Source organism: Phaenicophaeus curvirostris, chromosome 5 (genome assembly GCF_032191515.1).
Source record: "Phaenicophaeus curvirostris isolate KB17595 chromosome 5, BPBGC_Pcur_1.0, whole genome shotgun sequence".
Lineage (NCBI taxonomy): Eukaryota > Metazoa > Chordata > Aves > Cuculiformes > Cuculidae > Phaenicophaeus > Phaenicophaeus curvirostris.
The window spans coordinates 57,698,486-57,720,805 of NC_091396.1; positions in this window are offsets into that span (position 1 = coordinate 57,698,486).

Here is a 22,320-nt window from a genome sequence, read left to right on the forward strand (position 1 = left end):
GCCTGTGTGATGGTTAAGGGTTAGAGAGCTGTGGTAAGTTCAGCATGAGATGCTCCCTTGTATGGGAAAACCTGCCTGTTTGAGTTACTCAGAGCTGGGATAGAGGGAGCAGGTGAGTTTTGGGGGGTGAGGTGGGGCAGTTGGCTGCACGACGCTGGAGGAAGGCGTATCAGCAGGTAGCCGGCCACAGGGATCCCTTCCAAATGTCCCACACAATAACTAGTCAGTGTTCCCGTGGTGTTGGTGATGCCCATGGGAGCAACAGTCCCTGCGCAGCTCTGAGTCACCCTGGCCAAAGTAATTATTTCTGTCGGAAGTATCGTCTTGCTGTTTCGGATGCGTCGCTTTTAGGCAGATTTGTAGCTCCGTCTGGCCCTTCCAACAGCGACTGAACATTAACAGCTGATGGCTTAACAGTAATATGCTTAGTGTAATAAGATTTATTATTTTAAATGCCTGATTAAGAGCCCTAGGGACTAGAATCCTCTCTTTCAGGGGGGCACCAGCAAATGCCCTGGCACTGGTTTTAAGGTTTCCCTTCCTCTAGCAGCTGCTGGTGCCCACCTCACCCCCGCGTCTAGACTACTTTTAGGTGTAAAAAGGCATTTTTTTCTGTTCCTACCACCTTTACCTCCTGCCACTGGTTGTGTTAGGGACTTCTCTGATGTGGGTTTTTGCCCTTTGAACTGGATTGCTTCATCCTGGCTAGGAAAAAGGCTGTATGTGAGAGGGTACTTTAAAGTGGGGCTGTCGGGTGCAGCCAAGCAGCTGTGCTCACATGGGGAGTGTTGCTACAAAGCACCTGTGCACTGCAAAACTAGTCTTATGTGTGATGGTACCAATGTGATATGCCCCAGATAGAGGGAACAGGCTCAAAGCAAAGTGGGAAGGAAAATATGGAAAATATATTTCTACTTCTAGCAGCTCCGCCTACAAGTTCCCAGACAAAATATACTTTATCTCCAAGCTGAAATTTATATTCCACTAAATTTCTTAAACTATATATTCAAACTGTACCAGAGAGTCAGACCAGGAATTCAGAAAAGAATTTAATCTGAATATTAAACCACTGATTCCCCAGAGGGGAATTTTTCTCAGCTTGTCTGATTCTCCAAGGAGATGGTATTCCCAAAGAACTAATTTTTTAACTAATGATCGGATGAAAGAAGGCTCTATCAATGGTTTAGATCACCTAACTTGGCACTAGTTGAGCACGTATGGAATTAGTCATTAGTAATAATGAAAATATTGTTTGAAATGTTCTTTGAATGTGCCTTTTTTCATTGAGAATGCACTTGTAATTCAAACCATTTCAGTCAGTGAGTCTGTTAAAAGATGATTATGCCCTCTGTTACCTGTATTGAAGAGGACACGCCACTTTTCAAATAAAGGGAAATGCTATAGTCGACCTTTTACAGAAGCTGATGGAAGTTGTCACAACGTGGAAGAGAAGCAGAAAAGTTGCCAAATATCTTTGAAACACAGGCAGCTACTTTTGAGAAAGTGGATGGCTAACGGCTAACAGGAAGGCAAATGCTTGGTTCCAAATTTAGTTTTGAAAAAAAGTGTAAGTCTTCTGAATTCCTTCTCTGTCTATTCTGAGCCTCTTGGAAATCTTTCCCTTGGGATGCTGTGTTTCAGGTACATGCTGTCCCCATTTGGCACTAGCAGAATGGCTGAGCAGATCAGGGATGATTTACTGTTTATTATTAGTGTATGTTGGAAAATACACTGATTTCCCAGTAAAGTCTGTCCCGGGCAGCAGAGGAACATGCAGAGCAGCTTTGGGCTGGGGTGGGTGAAGGAGTTGGGGAGAAATGGCCTGGAGGAGAGGAGAGGGCTGCTGGGGAGAGGATGGTGCTGTTCTCTCCATGGATGGACTTCCCAGGAGAGGCGAAGGGGCTCTGCCTCCCTGCTTGCCTCCCCTCTCGCTCAGCAGAAGCAGGTGTGCTGGTCCAGCAGTCTGGACCATTGGGTACCTGCAATGCCTGTGGAAGTCCCCAGAGGGACATGGTGTCCATCAAGGGGCAGCAGTGAATGAGGAACCAGAGGGTCAAGCACTGCTGCTTTTCCTTCTGTCCTTGGCAATGGGGTGTGATGTCATTCCCAAAAAGGCAGAGTCATCCTGGGCCAACCAAAGGACTGAGGTTCAATTTCCAACACAGCAAAGGAGCTGTCAGAAGTGAGGAGATGCTTGAAACGAGTCATTGTCAGGTGGGTGTTTGCTGGCTGATGACTGGGAGGACCTGGGTGGAAGTGTTGGAAAAAGTAAAACTGGAAAAAGAGTGGGAAAGAGAAGGATCTGACTAATGGGCCTGTGTCTGAGGGGCACGTGAAATGTGCTGTAGAGCCTGGCAGTGTATTCTCAGCAATGCTGGGTGATCAGCTGCATCCTGCTGCCTAGCAGAAGGGGATCGTGTGCTTCAGTCTAGTGCTCTGCACAGCATCTGCTCCCCTTTGAAATAAGGTGAATGAGGTCAACAAGGCAGTCTATAAATGGCTTACTTATAATATTTTCTTGTATCTGTATGTTGGCTGAGCAAAGCTTGTATGGACTTGTGAACTGGGTGAGTGTGTACAGGTAGCCAGAAGAAATTATAGAAATGTTGACTGTTGGTAGAGCAACACTAGCAGAAATACTGGGGAAAAGAAACGTGCTGTTTGCCTCCGCAGCTCATCAGTCAGTGGAGGCAGCTGGACTGTTACTCACTGATCCAGGTCTGGAGAAAGGAGCACGGCATCCTCCTGTGCACAGACCTCCTTTTTCTTTCCTTTCCTGCCCCGTCTTTGATGGTGTTGGTGCTGCTCAGGGCATGTCCTGCGAGAGCTGGGTATACCCCTGGTGACAGGACCTCTCCTGCAGGGCCTGAGCCGTGGTTGGAAGGAGCACAGAAGGAGGAACCAAACCCAAAAAACAACTATGGACAAAACCTAACGTGCCCAGTCCTTGCTGTGTGTTGGTTGCATAGAGACCCCTGAAACTCCTATATGGAGTCAGCTAACTGGGAGGATGTGAGGTGGATTAAGAGAGGGGAAGGATTTTTGTGCTGCCTTGTGTTTGTGGGTCTCTACATCCCTGTCCTGCTGGAGTGCAGCAATCTGCCCTGCATGCTGACTGGGTGTCACTGGCTGGGAGAAATGAGGATCTGTCTGCTTCAGCCCACAAACCTGCCCTGCGCCATGGTTGGTGATGCCTAGAGTCGCCCCGGAAAGAGCGTGGGGAATGCCCTTACGTGGGGGTGAGTGCCCAGGGTGGATGCCAGTCCCAGGAGGCTCCAGTCAGCATCTGAGCCCAGATGAGCTTCCCTCAGCAAATGCTCACACTGGATGACTCTGCGGCACAGTCATGCGGTGGCAGCCAGCCAGCCCCACAAACCGCAGAGCAACAGAAACATTAAACAGAAGTCGCTGAGTGGCACCAAGGAGGAGGCCTGCAAAAGGCCAGAGAACTCTGCTTGGGACCAACTCCCCAAGGCTAAATGGGGCAATGCTCAAGCTCCACACGGCCCCAAGTTGTTGGCGTGGCAAGTTGGTGGCATCCCGGGGTGGGTGAAACCTGCTGGGAAGCACAGGGTGAGGCTGGTCTGTGCTGACCTATAAGGCAAAAATAGCTCTATTTCCTCTTGCTTTAACAGTTTTTAGGTGGAGGTACGACATGAAAGCCAAATTCTCCTCTCAAACCAAGCCCTGGCAAGAGTCTGGCTTGTGCTGGTGCAGTGAAAGATCTGTCCTGATGTTGGCCTGACCTGCTGTGCCCAAGCCCTCAGTTATTGCAGTGAACACACCAGGTCTCGCACCGGTCTTCCCTTGCTGGATTTGGAGTCAGGTTGCCAACAAAAATCAGTTCCTTGGGAGGGTGGGCAGATTTTAGTGTTTTGTGAGGTTTCCTTTGTTTTCATGGCTCCTCTTGAAGCTTCTCCTGTGGGTCTGTCCTGCAAAGGCCAGTTGGGACTTAAACACAGCCTGGGAACACACCTTATGTACTCGGCACTGGTGAGACCGCTCCTCGAATCCTGTGTTCAGTTCTGGGCCCCTCACCACAAGAAGGATGTTGAGGCTCTGGAGCGAGTCCAGAGAAGAGCAACAAAGCTGGTGAAGGGGCTGGAGAGCAGCTCTTACGAGGAGCGGCTGAGAGAGCTGGGGTTGTTTAGCCTGGAGAAGAGGAGGCTGAGGGGGAGACCTTATTGCTCTCTGCAACTACCTGAAAGGAGGTTGTGGAGAGGAGGGTGCTGGCCTCTTCTCCCAAGTGACAGGGGACAGGATGAGAGGGAATGGCCTCAAGCTCCACCAGGGGAGGTTTAGGCTGGACATTAGGAAAAAATTTTTCACAGAAAGGGTCATTGGGCCCTGGCAGAGGCTGCCCAGGGAGGTGGTTGAGTCACCTTCCCTGGAGGTGTTTAAGGGATGGGTGGATGAGGCGCTGAGGGGCATGGTTTAGTGATTGATAGGAATGGTTGGACTCGATGACCCTGTGGGTCTTTTCCAACCTGGTGATTCTATGAAAAGGGGCTGCTCCAGCCTCCCCTGAGCTTCGTGGGGTGCCTGTGTCTCAGAGCTGAACCACATTTGAAGGGCTTGGCCCCAGCATTGGGGTGTTGGGCACCCGTTTGTCACTGGCAAGGCCGGCAGCTCCCAGCCATGTTAACCTTTCTTCAGAAGTGACAGGCTGTTGTCCTGATAGTTCATAGTTTGTGCAAGATGCTTTGAAATCTTGTTGTGAAGCTATTTGATTCATTTTTCTCATTGGATGCTGGTGCAAGTAGCCCGCTGGCAGGCTGGAGCAACTGGCAGTGATTGCTTCACTCCCAACCTGCCGCCTTGGTTGAATAGTTGGTGTTTTTCTCCCAAAAGCATCTGCATTTTAGAGGCTGCAAATTATTTGCTTAAATCCCTCCCTCCTGAGAGGAAGGACACCTTTTGAAGGCATCTCTTATTGCTTGTTCATAAAAAATGCAGCAGCCTGTGGACCACGCAGACTTCAGCCCTGGGCGCAAAGGGGACCCAGATGGTGTATAAAAGCCCCTGGCTTCTTGTGGGATGGCTATAAACCACTTCCATCGGCTCTGTAAAGCCTGCTTTGCTTTTCACAGGGCTGAGCAGCACATGGAGGCAGGTGCACGGCTCTGGTGTTTCTTTGTACATGGCCAGCAGATCCCTGTGCCGGGGAGCTTTGATACCCGCCACGCTCAGCGTTGGGTTTACTGGGGTTGCAGCCTGTTGGATCTTCTTGTCTTCGGGGATCGGCTCCTCACGCATGGAGGGAGCTTGGTTGGGTTTGGATTTTCTGACTTTTTTATTTTTTTTTCTTGATTTTCCCAGTCATTGCTGGCTGATGGCTTTTTACAAATTCAACTCCACTAGAGGGCAATGTGATCTGACACGGGAAAGGGAGGGAGCCGGTGAGGAGATGCCACAATGTGCACATGTGGATGTGTGCGCTGACTTGGTGTGGGCTCAGCAAAGGACTCTTCTCCTCCCGGAGTGGGACCCCAGCAACAGCACCTTCCAGCTTGCTGCTCACCTGTCCAGGACAAGGCTTTGCTGGTTGGTGCAGGGACGGGAGAAAACTTGACAGCTAGTGAAATATCATCGAAATCACAGAATAACCAGGTTGGAAGAGACCCACCGGATCATCGAGTCCAACCATTCCTATCAAACACTAAACCATGCCCCTTAGTACCTCATCCACCCGTGCCTTAAACACCTCCAGGGAAGGTGACTCAACCACCTCCCTGGGCAGCCTCTGCCAGTGCCCAATGACCCTTTCTGTGAAGAATTTTTTCCTAATGTCCAGCCTAAACCTCCCCTGGCGGAGCTTGAGGCCATTCCCTCTCATCCTGTCCCCTGTCACTTGGGAGAAGAGACCAGCTCCCTCCTCTCTACAACCTCCTTTCAGGTAGTTATAGAGAGCAATGAGGTCTCCCCTCAGCCTCCTCTTCTCCAGGCTAAACACCCCCAGCTCTCTCAGCTGTTCCTCATAAGGCCTGTTCTCCAGCCCCTTCACCAGCTTTGTTGCTCTTCTCTGGACTCGCTCCAGAGCCTCAACATCCTTCTTGTGGTGAGGGGCCCAGAACCAAACACAGGATTTGAGGAGCAGTCTCACCAGTGCCGAGTACAGAGGGAGGATAACCTCCCTGGACCTGCTGGTCACGCCGTTTCTGATACAAGCAATGGGGAAATGGAGAGGGGAAACCCAAAGTAACACCAGGCTCTTCGGAAATGGCAGTGAGCGGGTGGGGGGATGTACAACACGCACAAGTCCTTGTTCCTACTGTGAGTAGAGAAGCCTGCTCTGGACACATCTTTCTCTTCCCTGGAGATGTCAAGGATGATCGCTCTGTGCTTTAATCACTGTCCAATGTGGTGGGAAGTGACAATGCCTGTCAGGAGTTGTCTGTTCTCTTGTCCTTCCCTATGGGGAGGTGGGTTCAGGGGGCAATTTGTCTCCTTAGGATCTGAGGGATTGCATTTTACTGAATATATTTAATATAAAAGAGAGGGTCAGCTTCCTTCCCTGGTCTGGGTGGGTGAAGTTTCTTATAACACCAGACCGCTCTCTTTTGAGAATGTATGTGATACAGTCACACTGGGGGCCAGGAAAGCTGTAAAACCCGAATTTTGTTTTGTCTTGTTTTCATTTTGCTTTTTAGGGGTAGGAAGGTTAGCTGGTGATTGGTGCTTTGTTACACGTGAACAGGCACAATAAAACCTGCAGGAATAGGTCCAGGCGGGGATGGAGGCAGGGAGATGCTCCAGCCAGGTGACCTGACCTACTGTGGGATGGAGGACTGGCTGAGTGGAGAGGTGAGGATGATGGAGTGCCTTCAGCACGAAGAGTCCCAGGTGTTGCAAACAGCAAGGGCAGGCTTAGAAAGCGTCTGAGGTAGCTGGCCTACAGCTGTGCGGCATGGCTATAATCTGAATACATCTTCAAATATGGCTTGTTGCCTGCAAGCTGATCCCTTCTGTGGGTAAACACTCCCTGCCACGAGTGCTGCCTTCTTCCACAGAAGGTCTTCTTCCAGGGCCAAATGCATCACTTGTCCGTAGGGAAAAAGTGAGGAGGAAGATGACCTGTGGGAGCCTTTATCTACTCAAAACATGGTTTGGGGGTTTAAGGCCGCCCTCCCCCCCACTCCATACAAATTTCAGGGAGTTGTACTGCAGCAGTCAGTGCTCCATCAGTGATGCTTGGCTTTGACATTATTTTTCATAGAATCAAAGAATCATAGAATCATCAGGTTGGAAGACACCCACTGGATCATTGAGTCCAACCATTCCTATCAAACACTAAACCATGCCCCTCAGCGCCTCGTCCAACCATCCAGCCGTGCCTTAAACACCTCCAGGGAAGGTGACTGAACCACCCCTTGTTCTGTGCTGTCCGTGCTTGGCTGACTCCTGCCCTCAGGGGAGGCTGTGGTGCAGCATGAGCCATGCTGGGAAGCCCATGAGACCCTACTCCACTCCACTGCTCTGGGTGGCCAAATACTTCTCCAGTAAAGGCTGGCCCTGGCTCTACCCCAAGCCAGCTCCTGCAGTAGCTGCAGCCAGGGCTAAGGTCTCCCAGTGGGGGAAGTAACACACCACAACTGCCCACCCTACTGGAAACTGTACCCCTTTATATTTACCTGCTGCAAGGTGGCACATCAATTAAAAAAAGTGAATTGCTGACTTTGACGTTCTCTCACAGGAAAACTGACCTTGGGATATGATAAAAGGCAGTTGCACCAAGGAATTGCCAAATGAAGGTTGACTTTGGTTATTCTAGGTTTTCTTCAACATTTGGTAGATGGTTTTCACTGCATTTGCACTGTAGCAGCTCTTTTCTCTTCCTGCCCAACACCTTGGGCACAGGCGAGTGGGACTCAGTGACTCCTTCCAGAAGACTTACAAGGCACCAAAATTAATTCCTGTTCACTACATTGGGTCAGTTTGGTTTTCTTCTGTGGTTTATTTTTCTTTTATTTCATCTGCTCCAAATTTGACTATGCAGAAATTTCCACTTCAGCCCAGCTTGTGAGATTTAAGACCTACAGATGGAAGAAATAATTATGGCTCTACTGAAGAGACAACCTCTCGAACTAAAGCAAAAGCATTAAATTTCAGCTTAGTCTTATTTTATTATCTGAGGTTCAGTTTCATAGGTATCTAATATTATATTAGTGTTTGTGGAAATGGGACACTGGAATCCCCCTTTTCTTTCTGCGATGGAAGGCCACAAAGGCATAAAAAGTCCCTCTCTTTACAAACTAAAGCCTATGGCAGGTGTCTGCCCGTGGCAGGAGGGCATCATTTTTTGTTATCTGCTAATGTTTAGCAGTGGAGGTGCTGGGCAGGGCAAGATAATCCTCAGCCCAAAAGCCAGGGGAATGGTAAGTGGAGGAACTTGGCAGCCCCTTGGGGCAGAGCTGTCCGCAGGGGCCTCGGCAGCAGACCAGGTGGGCTCCCGCAGTCAGGAGGAGTGAGGGGCTGGCAGTCTGTGGAGCTGTGGGGACCCTCCAGTTACAATCGTGCCCAGCTCCTCTCAGAGGAGCACAGAGAGGCAAGGAGAAAAAGCTCCTCTCAGCCTGGTGGCTACCTAAGCTAACATGGGTTATTTACCCTCTGCCCAGGCTGAGAGGGGGAAAATGCACTTCCTCAGTGTTCCCCTTTTGAACCAGGATGTAGCCTGTTGGGTTTTAGGAGATTTGTTTAAAAGGTCTCCTTTTACTGCTTTCAGCTCCTGCTATTTTCTGCCATCGGAATGGGAAGCCTGTGTTGGTTGTGAGCTGAGAGCGGTGACGCTAACCCTCTGTGTCTGCCCTGCTCCTCTACTCCAAACAGTGTCAGGGCTCAGGCAGTGCTTGGCAGAGCACAGCAGGGAGCAAGCATTTTAAATGCTTTAGGAGGTACACGTTAAATTATTAATTTTTTCTTTTTTTAGGGTGCAGCAATGAAAACAAGCACTTGTAAATGTTCAGGCTGGCATTGCAGGAGCTAGAGGTTGTCCTTGTTTCACCAAGACCAGGATGAGTTGCCTCTCCATATCTAGTTCTTGTGCTGCTCACCTGAGCTTCAGAGCTTCTAGTCCTGAGACCCTGCACAAGGGTCTCATACCTGTTTCAGGTCAGCTATGGCCCTCAGAGCCCTAAATGTGCTACCAGGACACTGCCCGGCATTGGTCATGGGGATGGGAGGGGAAACTGCACCTTGTCTGCATCTCCCCAAGAGTGATTTCCATATCAGAGAGGGCAATTTTAGGCCTGGCTCAGGAAGAGGGTGTGTAAAACTAACACTACAGCTGCTTGGGAATCTGCCCAGATGGAAATACATGCAAATTTCTTAAAAATCAATACAGCAAAAAAGTAGTGTGGAATCCTGAGAAAATTAGGGGATCAAACTTTCACCACGGAACAATATTCCACATTGATTTTTGTTTATTAACTTGCAGGCTTCCTTGAACAGCCTTCTCCTATCACCCCCGCTTCCTTCCCCTCAACATTTCTAAAGGTTTTCCTGGGAAGAGTGGCCAAGGAAGCTGCTGTTGCTCAATGGAACATTTAGAAACAATTATTTTTGAATGAAGACTTTTTTCTTTATATAAGTGCAGGGACTTATTTGATAGGAATTGTTGGACTTGATGATCCAATGTGTCTTTTCCAACCTGGTGATTCTATGAGTCTATGAAACCTTGTTCTGCTTTCCAGAAAGACTTTACTTGGTTAACCTTCTTGGATGAATCCCTGCTGTTAAGATGAAAGCGCTGCTAGTCTTGTCCATATCATTTCCTCTTGCACCAGTGCCTCATCTCCAGAATATGTGCTGTTAATCCTGTCTGAATCCAGTCGCTCCCTTAAAATCCTCGCTTTTTGTCTGGCTGGGGTTGTTGTTACTCTTATGGTTGCACTCGATGATCCGATGGGTCTTTTCCAACCTGATGATTCTATGATTCTAAGTGCAGTTAAAATGTGCTGCTGTTTTTTGCTTTGTGCCATGATGCAGATTTGGCCAAGTTTAACGTCAGGAGCTGGATGAGAGGGGAACCGTGAACTTGGTTTGCAGTTGCGGTGAATACCTAATCCTGGAGACTAGATCGCTGCTGTCATAACCCCCTTGCTGCAGAGCCTCGGTGCAGCTCAAGCTCCCGCTGCATGTCCAAACGAGCTTAAAACATTCTGACAAGCAAACTGTATCGGCTGGCTTGATGCAAGATCAGATAGTGTTTGTCAGGGCTGCTCCAGCTGCATGGTTCATTGGAGATTACTCATCTTCCCACAGCTGGCACAGCCCTGGCACGTAGCACTCAGCTAACCACAGCACTTGGGGTAATTCAGCTTCCCTGTGCTGGTACCTCACCCAGGACTGGTTTTGCGCTGTGTGTCACGTCTGCCGAGGGTGATGGTGAGGCTGTGGCTGGACATGGGGATGCCTGTTCCACCCTGCAGCTGGCTAATAATGGTGGGAGAATGTTCTAGGTGGGCAGGGACACAGACCCCTTGGGGAATGCAGATGTGCTCAGATAATCCATCCCAGGCAAAGTTCTGCTGTGGGACGGACACTGGCCCTGACCTGAGGAGGAGCTGGGATGGTCCTCAACCTCTGTCAATGGAGAGGCAGCTCGAGCCTGGAGGGTTTATCCCAGCTGCACACAGAAGTGAAATACTTGGGGAAGTGGAGATGGTCTGTGTTTGCTCAGCAGTCTCAGGGTAAGCTGTGTCCTAGGGAGCAGGGAGTGAGAGGTGAAGGGAAAAGCAGAGAGCGATTTAAAGGAGTCCTGTAGCATTCATTTGCCTGCCTGTGTTTTGAGGTTAATGAGGAAGCTGTTTGGGAGCTTATAGCACTGCTGCTGCATTGTAGTGTTTGCTAACATGGCTTTAAATCAAAGAAAGAAATCAACTGAAACTTTTTAAAAATTTAAAATAAAAGCCTTTAGTTTTGCTGGTGCAAAAAATGTGAATAACTTCATTCCTGTCAAAATCTTTCTTTGAGAAGTTTTCATGTGCACAATGCCTTATTTTAATTGATTTCGCAATAAAAAGCACCCGACTTCTCACCGGGGTTGGCTCTGGCAGTGTCCCTCAGTGACGCATTTGCAGTTGGCACAGGGAGGAGGGAGAAAGTTCATATGGGGTCAAACATCCCAAACGGGTGTTCCTCCAAGCGGGGAGAACTGCAGCACAGAGATGCATCTGCGGTGGCTCATTGTCCTTGGAAAGGCCCCACAGGGCTGGGGAAGGACAGTAGTGTCCCTGTGCCAGGTCTTATATACGTTCAGTAGAGCCCTTCTCTGATTCTTGGTCCCACTGGCTCCTTGTGGGTTCCTCGTGGTTTGAGGAGGGGCTCTGCTGAGCCAGGGCAAATCCTCCAAAGCGTCTACACAGCCTGGTGCTTGCAGCAGTGAGTTTTCAGAGGTGTGAGTCTGTTGGGGCTATTTGCAGCAAAACAGAGTTTGGGGTATTGCTTTGGTGGGGCTGATCGTGCGTGTACACATCTCCTCTTCCAGTTCCTTGGTTACCTCCATAAGAGACACCCCTGCTATCCCCTATAGCCCTTGTATGCAGCCTGGAAAGAGGCAAAGTCTGGGCGTTACAGGCAGTGCTGGCCAAAAGCCAGGTTCAACTAAACATATTTTAAGTGCCTGCATTTGTTTCCTGCATCCTCGGGTAGGTTGCATGTATAAGTGATGTGACTGGAGAACTCCTGCTACTGGCAGATAAGTGACATCTCAGTGTTTTCAAACTTTAAACAATCTTCTTTTATTGTACCAAATGACTTTTAGAAGTGAGTTTATTGTCTAGCTGACTGTCCTTGTGCCAGAGACCTCATCTTTCTGTGTTAGGTGCAGTCAGGGTCTAACCCAGTAACAGGGCTTTGGCTGCTCTGATGGAACAGACAAACAGTGATGATCAGGAGGAAAAATGACAGTGACATTAAACCAAAATATACTGAGCTTGATGGGTTCTCTTTGTAAGCATTTTGTTTTCCAACAGTTGCAGAAATCTTTGCCTGGGGACCTCACGCTGAGACAAATACCCCTGGGACAAGCAGCTCAAAGGCATTTTTGGGAGGGGTAATTTTCTTCCTGCCCAGCTTTGGCAAAAGTATGTGTAAGTGTTGGAGGACAGAACAAAACCCTCTGACCTATCCTTCAGTCTTCTCTTCCAGCAGTGGGCTGGGTTCTTGGGGAGCTGCAAGCCCTCCTCTTCTCCCTTTTTGACTAGAGCCACCCAGATACCAGGGTTTTGGCATCTGAATCATACAATTTGCCAGTGACCTGAGCTATTTGGAGACTTGGGAACGCGCCACCAGGATGCAGAGCAAGACTGTTTATGTTTGTGCTGCTGCTGTAACATATGTCCTTGAAGGCGAGCGGCACGAATAGCAGCGCTGACGTGAAATGCTTCCACGCAGGGAGACCTGCAAACGCCTCAGCCAGCCCTTCCTGGCTGCCAACGCTTCAGGTGCCGTCTGGCCCCCTGTGTCTGACCCCAGACAATTAGGATTTGGGACTGTGGTGGAGGAGTTTGCACGCGGAGCTGGGGATGCTGGGGGAGGCAGGCGGCCGGCATGGCTGCGCTTGCAGAGCCACCGTTGGCGAGCCGACCTGCTGGTAATGATTTGACCTCTTTCTCTTAATTGGTGGGCACCGGTTGGAGTGATCATAATTACGGTGGCTCCTTGCTGATGCTGAGCTGTGCAGGGTGGCAGCAACACTCCAGCAGTGGGCTGGAGATGGTTCAGCTTTCTGAGCAAGGGTGTTTTCACGTGGGTTGGCCAGAGCCCACACATACCTCTGGAAGCACTGGGTGGGCTCTTTATCCCAGGAGGGCATTAAAGGCAACCCTGGAGGGGAAAATGCCAGGACAGGAGGGTTAGGAAGGCATGGAAAAGGAATAAGGGGGAAGGGAGGCAGAGAAAAGATGTTTGCCAAAGACCTAATTAGCGTGAGTGAAAAAATGATGATAGGATGAACAGAGAAGAGAAGGAAGGAAGAGAGCTGTGTGTATGGAGAGAGCAGCTGTTGGAGAGAAACTAGATGAAAGGGAAAAAACCTGGAGCAGGAGAGGAGCAGGGAGGGGGAAACAGGAGAGCAAAAGGATTAGTTGTCTCCAGGGACTTTGTCAGCAGAAGAAAATTAGGGTTAGGGGAAGCAGAAATCGGTGGAAAGTAAAGGCATGTGAGAGGGGAGAGATGAAATGAAGGAGGAAAATCTGTGGTTTTATATTTCTTCCCTCCCGGGAAATGAGAAATTGGATTTAGGGTAGCTCTGCACTTGATTACACTGAGAGGAAAACGTGGACAGTCAAAGCAAGAAAAAGAGGACCAAGGTCCATAAGGAACCAAAAAAAACTGAAGGAACAGGAGCAAACTGCAGAGCCATTTATTGCATGGAGACTGCTGTTGGATTTTCTTTTCCTTGCTAAGCAGGGTAAAAGTGGGTTCAGCTGCCCTTCTCTCTCTGGAGCAACTCTGGGGCTACTGTTCTGCTGTTTCTCTGTTGGTTACACTTCTGTTGGGTTACATCCATGCTGGAAGCATGTGAGCAGGGCTTGTACATGGAGCTGTTTTTCATTTCCAGGCTTGCTGCGGGCACTTCCCCAGCAGTGCTGGGTATGGGCAGTGGCTGCACCTGGTTTTTTTAGCTCTTATGCCAGGAAAAAGGCTCAGAGAGCAGCGTGATAGTGTGGTGCCCTCCCACATGCACTTCACCCTAAGGAAAATAAACCCCTGCAGCAGCCTCCCCTGCTCCACCTCCTACCTGTGTGCCAGGTGATAGCTCAGTTTTAATCACTAAGCAATAAAGGAGTGGCTGAGAGAGCTGGGGTTGTTTAGCCTGGAGAAGAGGAGGCTGAGGGGAGACCTCATTGCTCTCTATGACTTCCTGAAAGGAGGTTGTGGAGAGGAGGGAGCTGGCCTCTTCTCCCAAGTGACAGAGGACAGGATGAGAGGGAATGGCCTCAAGCTCCACCAGGGAAGGTTTAGGCTGGACATTAGGAAAAAATTTTTCATGGAAAGGGTCATTGGGCAGTGGCAGAGGCTGCCCAGGGAGGTGGTTGATTCACCTTCCCTGGAGGTGTTTAAGGGGCAGGTGGATGAGGTGCTGAGGGGCATGGTTTAGTGTTTGATAGGAATGGTTGGACTCGATGATTCGGTGGGTCTCTTCCAACCTGGTGATTCTATGATTCTATGAAACTTTTTCACATCCCCTCTGGAGCCAGCACTGTTCAGCTCTGCTGGTGTGCAGTGCTTAGAATGCTGAGCCCCTGAGTGTACCTATGATGCTCAGAATATGCAGCTGGGAAAGAAACTCAGACCAGGGAGAAGCCCAAATCATTTCTCCAATGGTGACCCTTTTGACGTGGCTGAGTTGGGACCATCCCTTTTGTTGAGCAGAGGTAAGATCAGGATGCAAATCTCTATTGCTTCTTGTTTTTTTCCTGCAATATCCACTCTCTACAATTCTGGTTACTGGTTGTATCACGTATAGAAGTCTCTGTTGCTATTCTTACCCAGCTTATACAGTGGCACCATAGGCAGAGGAAACTCAGATCCGATTCAAGAAAAGGTACTGCCTGAACAGTACAGGCTATGCCCATACCTGACAGCTGGGGGATTGCAAAACAGCACTGGGTAGCCTGGGATTGTAGTGATTTTTTTTAAATCATAGAATCATAGAATAGTTTGGGTTGGAAGGGACCTTGAAGATCACTTAGTTCCAACTAAGGGGGAGGGGAGGGACATCTCACCAGATCAGGCTGCCCAAGGCCCCATCCAACCTGGCCTTGAACACCTCCAGGGATGGGGCAGCCACAGCTTCCCTGGGCAACCTGTGCCAGTGCCTCACCACCCTCACAGTGAAGAATTTCCTCCTTATGTCTAGTCTAAATCTGTCCCTCTCCAGTTTATACACATTGAATGTATGTTTATAGCCATTCAAATATATATGTGTGGTTTGTTGGTTTTTTTGGTTTGTTGGGTTGTTTGGGTTTTGGATTATTTGTTTGGTTTTTTGCAACTAAATTTTATGTATCTGAATTTTTGACAGACCTGGTGAAAATGTCTGATGGCTTTCACATCACTTAACACACATCCCTCTTTTCCCTTACTGTAATGGGGTGCTTGGTAGAATAGAATGAGAACTATCTGTGTAGCCTATCAAAGACACTCATGGAAAAGGGTCTTTCCATGAAGGGTAGTTTTGCATTTTAATGCACTTCTTGAGCTGATGGTTCAGTGTAAGTCTTGAACTCAGCAGAGATGGAAAAAAGCAGAAGTTGTTATCAAAATAATCGGGCTATAACGTAGGCCCAAATTGTGCTCCATTTCATCACTCAGGCAATCATGCTGGACAAAATGCAACCAGAAATGAAGCACCTTTCCTATAGAAATCTCTAAATCAGCTGCAGGGTGGTGTAAATCAGCACTGACTCCAAGAAGGCCACCAGCTGGGGTTGTTTAGCCTGGAGAAGAGGAGGCTGAGGGGAGACCTCATTGCTCTCTACAACTACCTGAAAGGAGGTTGTGGAGAGGAGGGTGCTGGCCTCTTCTTCCAAGTGACAGGGGACAGGATGAGAGGGAATGGCCTCAATCTCCACCAGGGGAGGTTTAGGCTGGACATTAGGAAAAAATTTTTCACGGAAAGGGTCATTGGGCAGTGGCAGAGGCTGCCCAGGGAGGTGGTTGAGTCACCTTCCCTGGAGGTGTTTAAGGCACGGGTGGATGAGGCGCTGAGGGGGTACGGTTTAGTGATTGATAGGAATGGTTGGACTTGATGGTCCGGTGGGTCTCTTCCAACCTGGTGATTCTATGATTCTGCACTTGTCCTTCAGTGAGCGTTTCCAAAACGGCAGGAGGCACGCTGTGGGCTGTGAATATGAGGATGGTGCAGTCCTACTTACGACAGCACCCTGAGCAGGACCCTAGCAGCCAAGGAGATGCACTCCTGAGTGGCATTTGCACCTGGCAGGGCAATGCTGATTTTCTGCCCTTGTTACTTGCTCTTAATGCATTTCATGTAACTGAGTGCAGAGTTTTGCCTTCAATGAGGGGAGAAAGAATCCAAGACTGGGCAAACCAGAAAGCAAGGGCATCCCAGATGAGTCAAATGAATCCTATCTGAGAACATAAGTGAAAGTAATGGCCACGGGTGCTATGAGGAAATCCTTCTTACGTGGGCATCTCTGATGTAATATAAGTGTGTTTCAGGCAAAAGGCACAGTCTGATTTGGCAACAGATAAGGGCTAAGTGAAACTTTTTTGTTTATTTTTCTTAGCTTTACAGCTCATAACTGGACTAGCTGGGTTTCTTCCTCACAAAACAGAAAAACTCAATGATATTGAAAGCTTTAAAGTTAAAGAAAATTTATACTGAACAGTCTCCTGCTTCTCTAAAAATTTCAGTCAACTTTGTATTTCAAGATTTTCTTCTATTTTTATTCAATTTTAATGAAATTTAATTAAAAACCTTAAAGTAACCGGACCAGGTATTTAATTTCCCATCAAAATGAAGTGCTAGTAGCGATAATAGTCACATTAACAGCCATTTTCTTAATACAATGAAAGGGACATGCAGAAATCAGAGATCTTGTTTGGAAGAGGAGACTCAGTGGACAAAGGCTGCAGAGAAGCATTCTTGTACTGAAATATGTTATGCACTGGATTGTGCCCTGGTGACCACAGCAAGAAGACAGGTGCATGTGGTGATCCGTACCCTTCACTGACACAGTGAGATCATACAGTCAGACTGTACAATCACTGGCCTTACAGACAGCACAGCCCTTCTCAGATGGAATAAGGAAAGTACAGTCCCTCCTTTTCTGCCTTTAACAAGAGTTCAAGATCCTGGACCACACTGACCCGCTCCCTTTTCTCCCTCCATTTCATAGAAGGCCAAAGTGACTGCTTGGTGAAAAAGAACACAAGCAAAAAACTCCAACCTCAAAACTCCAAGTATCCAACTCCCTTCCTGAGCGAATTGAGAGAGCTGGGGTTGTTTAGCCTGGAGAAGAGGAGGCTGAGGGGAGACCTCATTGCTCTCAATAACTACCTGAAGGGAGGTTGTGGAGAGGAGGGTGCTGGCCTCTTCTCCCAAGTGACAGGGGACAGGACAAGAGGGAATGGCCTCAAGCTCCGCCAGGGGAGAATTAGGGTGGACATTAGGAAAAAATTTTTCGTGGAAAGGGTCATTGGGCATTGGCAGAGGCTGCCCAGGGAGGTGGTTGAGTCACCTTCCCTGGAGGTGTTTAAGGCACGGGTGGACGAGGTGCTGAGGGGCACAGTTTAGTGTTTGATAGGAATGGTTGGACTCGATGATCCGGTGGGTCTCTTCCAACCTGGTGATTCTATGATTCTATGAATTAGATTTTTTAATAAGGTTACATTCTGAGGAAAATAAACATCGTCAGAGAGAGTGAGCACTGAGAGGGCTGTACATGATAAACTGAAACCGTGGTGGGTTAGGTGGTTGAACTCTTTTAGCAGCCAGCAGGCAGATGCAGAGGAGTGGAAGAATGTGGGGACGTATAATATATACAGCCCTGCTGCCCATAAGGACTAAGCCTGTGATCAGTGTGACGAGCCATTAGGTCCCCAACCTCCTCTGCCCACAGGAGTGGTGAGCGGCTGCAGTCTTGCCTTCAGCTCTGCCTGTAGGCTTCGCTTTTAACGTTTTTGTTTGTTGTGGTGGATGGATTCACAGGCAGCGCTTCCTGTCAGACCTCAGTTGGGGACCACAAAGTGAGCTGGATCAATAGCCTCGCCGCTGTGATGTCCTTTTGATTAGTGCGGTGTCTCAGTGGCCAGATCCTGTTGTTAGATCAGCTGTCCTGGGCTGGAGGTATCAGACTGAGTTGGGTTTGGCCTGTGTTGGTAGTGACAAGGTTTTCTATAACATCCCATTATTGGCAACTTCTGCCTTGTGTCAGACACAGACAATAGACATGTTTGTTTTCACCTGCCAGAGCAGCTATAGATATCTCCCCTATGCAAATCTGCACAGCCAAGCAAAGATCAGAGCCGCTCACCAGGTGTCAGAGTCCCCTCCTGGGTGCACAAAGACCTCTCTGGTTTTCTGGCCGAGAATCATTGTAAAATATAGTTACTTCACTCTTTAAAAGAAAACAATTTGTAAAGGACAAAACACATTTCCAGGTCCTTTTCTGCACATTATGGGTTTGAACTACAAGAATCATAGAATCACCAGGTTGGAAAACACCCACTGGATCATCGAGTCCAACCATTCCTATCAATCACTAAACAATGTCACTCAGCACCTCGTCCACCTGTCCCTTAAACACCTCCAGGGAAGGTGACTCAACCACCTCCCTGGGCAGCCTCTGCCAGTGTCCAATGACCCTTTCCGTGAAAAATATTTTCCTAATGTCCAGCCTAAACCTCCCTTGGCAGAGCTTGAGGCCATTCCCTTTTGTCCTGTCCCCTGCCACTTGGGAGAAGAGGCCAGCTCCCTCCTCTCCACAACCTCCTTTCAGGTTACATTTCGGTTGTTCTTTGTCTTTTCCTAGGAGAATGATGTTTATGGGAAGCCCGGATTTCCCACGTGCATTTGAGAGGTGAGACCTGAAGGAAAAAACACTCAGAAAAGATACAAAGAAGTTACAGGAATTCCCCACCTGGACCCAGCTGCTGCACCAGACTGGGAAGAGGGGGAGAGCCCACCACCTTCTTGCAGCAGCCTCGCTGATCCTGGGGTTGGTGGGAGAGTCCTTCCCCACCTGTTTTGCAACCAGAGGCTGAAGGATTATGTCCTTGACTATCTTGCTCCTTTTCTCCATTCCTTCAGAAAACATCACTTTGAGTGAAACCTGGTGGAGATGCCTCAGGCCTATTTCTTTGCTCTTGCAGTCTGCCTGCCAGGCAGGATCCCTTTCAAACACTGGATGAGTAACAGTGGATAGGTAGACTGTTCCTGACTTTATAAAGAAAAAAAATATTTTCACCACCCTACTTATTTTTATTTTGTGAGTGGAGCAGCATGAAATGACACAGGCTGCGCTGTGAGACGTGGCGGTTACGCAGTTCAAAATAGTGAACCTTCCACCATTTTGATAAGAAGCTTTCTCAAAAGCAAGGAGAAGCTTAGCATTGACTTGCAGAGCGTCTGGCGTTTCATTTTGCCCCCGAGACTCCCACAGCAAAGGCAGGACTGGGAGAAGATGGGACCCCAAGCAGGGGACCCACCAGCCCTGCCACTGCACGGACCTTTCCTCCTTCCAGAATGTGTTGGCATGTCCTGATAATCCCATTGGTTAAAAATGCTTGATGTAATTGAGGAAAAATGCTGTATTTATCTTTTACTCATCTTAATTTGAAGAAAAGGCTCTGCTCTTGTTGCTTGGCGAGGATGTTGTCCAGAAAGGTTAACGGCTGGGAATGTTTATACATGAGGGAATGGAGTCTTCCAGGGAGGGAGCTGGGTGGAGATGTCTCCTCCAGTTGTCATTTTAATTTCCTGTTTTTAAATGATTGGTCTCAACCTTTTAGAGGGAATACGGGGCATGTTGTGTTTGATGTCTGCTTCTACATCATGGCAACACGATATAAATAAATTGATGCCTCCAGCCCTGCTCATGGAAACCCTTGTGGCTCAGAAGCCTGGCATTTGCCCCAGGGTGGGTGGTCCTGTCTTTGGAAAACAGCCACCTGCTGCAAGGCCACTTCAGTTTAACAATGGGGAGGTAGGAATCAGCAATGCGAGGGACTTGTTGCACTTTTATCCCTTCAGTGGGCTGGAGTGAGGTGCCAGTCAGTTCTCAATTTGTCCCCATTGAAGCTGTTATTCTAGTCAGACTCTATTAGGCAGCATGGGGATCGCTGCGTTAGTGGGAATGGGATTAGAAATGTCTATAATAAGAGACGCTGTACACAAGCAAAAGTAATTTTTCTGTTTTTCACAATTTGACTAGCGTTTCTGGGGAAAAAAGGCTCCTGATGACTTGTATCTAAAATTCCTGCTAGGTAGCTGCGTCCTACTGTGTCCTGCCCTGACCCTATGTTGTTCTTGGCTACCACCAGCTGTCCCTTGCTCTTGCCTTGTGAACTAAGTGAAAAAAAGCATGAACAAGTACAGTGTGAAAGCGTGGACAGCCTGTGCTTCAGATCTCCTTCGGACTCTGAGCAAGAACAGCGGCCAGGGGTCAGAGGCTCCAGAGATGTGCCCTGGGCGAGCTCCAGGAGAAGACAACTTGCTCTGCACCAGCAAACACTCTCTCACCTTCGCGGCTGAGGGGCACCAAGCTCCTGGTGCTCACTAAAGCAGCCAGTGTGGGGTCAGGGCACAGAAAAGCAGAGCCTGAAGGTCCTTTTGTGGATGGGGCTGGATTTCTGGGCAAGCAGCACCTCTGCTGCTCCTGCCTGCTGAGCATCCTGCATCCTCTTCTGAGGGCAGGATGCGGCTGGGGAATCTCTTCCTTAACCATCTCATGTAATGCAGCACAAAGTCTGTTATTTCTGCTTTTCCCAAACCTCTGACAAGCTACTCAAAGTCTGAGTCTGTCTGACTGCAAAAAGTGCTACCCAGCGTTTGTTTGCCTGGCTTTCTTTTCCCTTTTGTTTTCTCCTCTTATTTTCATTCCTACCAGGTAGGGGGAGCACTTGAATCCCCAGCATATGTGTGTCACGTATGGCAGAAGTGATGCTAGCCTTACCTTTGGGTGTTTGTAGGCTTTTTGGCACAGTGATTGTTTGACCTCTCTCCCTGCTCTGCAACAGAGAGGAAGTTGACTGAATGTTTATTACATTTTGTAGATTACATATGCCCATCTCGAGCATATGTTTATGATGAATTTATAGACCCTATAAAGGGGCTTACAGGCATTATATTTAATTAACGTGGCAGAAATTATATCATTGTAATAACTGCCTGGCCTTTAGAGGTAAAATGCAGTGCCAAGAATTCCCAGATGAATAATCTCTGATAAGAACCAGAAATGACATAGGCCATATATTGTATGGTGAATTTGTTTGGATTGGTACCTTTAGGGTATTCAGCCTTGCCAAGTCTCTGCAGTGCTGACACAGTTTATTACGCATTTTCATTTATTAAGAGATTATTTGACTGCAGTTTGTTGTTTTATTATACAGCAGGTGATAATTTTACACCAAATTAACTGTAACATCTCTGTTAGGAACAGGCCGAAGAGGCTTCTTGCTATGATGCTAAATACTAAGTAATGGCTTTTATTCATCAAGGGAGTAATTTACTCTGGTGTGCAGGGCTTGAATAAGACTCTCTACCAACCTGTTATTAGTCTGTGTGTGTGTGCAGTTCAGGTTAGGGTTAATGGGTCTTGTGCCAGTGCAGGCTCTCTCTTAAAGACAGATCTCTGTGCTAGCATCAAATAACTCACTGCTTTGAGGCTTGACTAAAACTGATTTGAGGCTACCAAACGTGCAGTTGGGTGGATGAATTGCCACTGGGATCTAGAGGTGGGTGATGCTCATGGTGTCTGTCTGAGAACTTGGCTTGTAGCATCAGAAGAGGTTACAGCTGGGCAGGCAAATAAAAGGGAAAGCCCCTAGCACAGTTTGACTCTTTGGTAAAATAAAAAAGATGCTGTTTCCATTCCTGGCTTAAATATTTGTTATTTCAATCAAAGAAATAGTTCAACCAGAAAATAATTATCAAACCTTTTATAAAAACAAAGAGAAAAATGAGCAACAACAACCATTCCTCCTTTCCCAGAGACATTAATAACTTTTGAAGGAAAAATATTTATTCAAAGTCCTTTTTTCCATTTAAAATAGATTACAGATGAAAATAATTTGACTATCCCTTAATGAAGTCCATTATACCAGACTAGTTTCGTAGTCTGTCTCGCATAGATACCGTTGTGTTAAGCTTTGTGTTGGGAGATGGGAATTCCACACCAAATTGAATCGGAGACTGAAGCAGGAACAATTATGGTTGCAAATTATTAAAGCTTTGCTATGCTGGAAATTCACAGCATGCTTATAACGGTAACTTACTATTAAGAAGAACCATACTACAAAGCTAAAAATAGAGGAAAAAATCTGAACCATATTGCTTTGATCACAATCCCATGTTTAAAGGAAGTAATCATTGGCAAAGTAATCCCCTTCCCAACTGCGCCGTGGATAAGCTTTGGTTAATGCTAACATTTCCTTTACACAGAGCACATCAAGGGAAAAATTATCAATTAAAATCTAGGGCTGGGTAAGTCATTCATAGTAAATATTTTACTCAAGTGAACCCCCTGACACACACAGGCTCTTTCTCTCCTATGATTTCTCTGCAAGCAAACCCTGACTTTCAGCACATGATACTGGTGAGCGACAACTTAGTGAGTGGTTAGTTGTGAG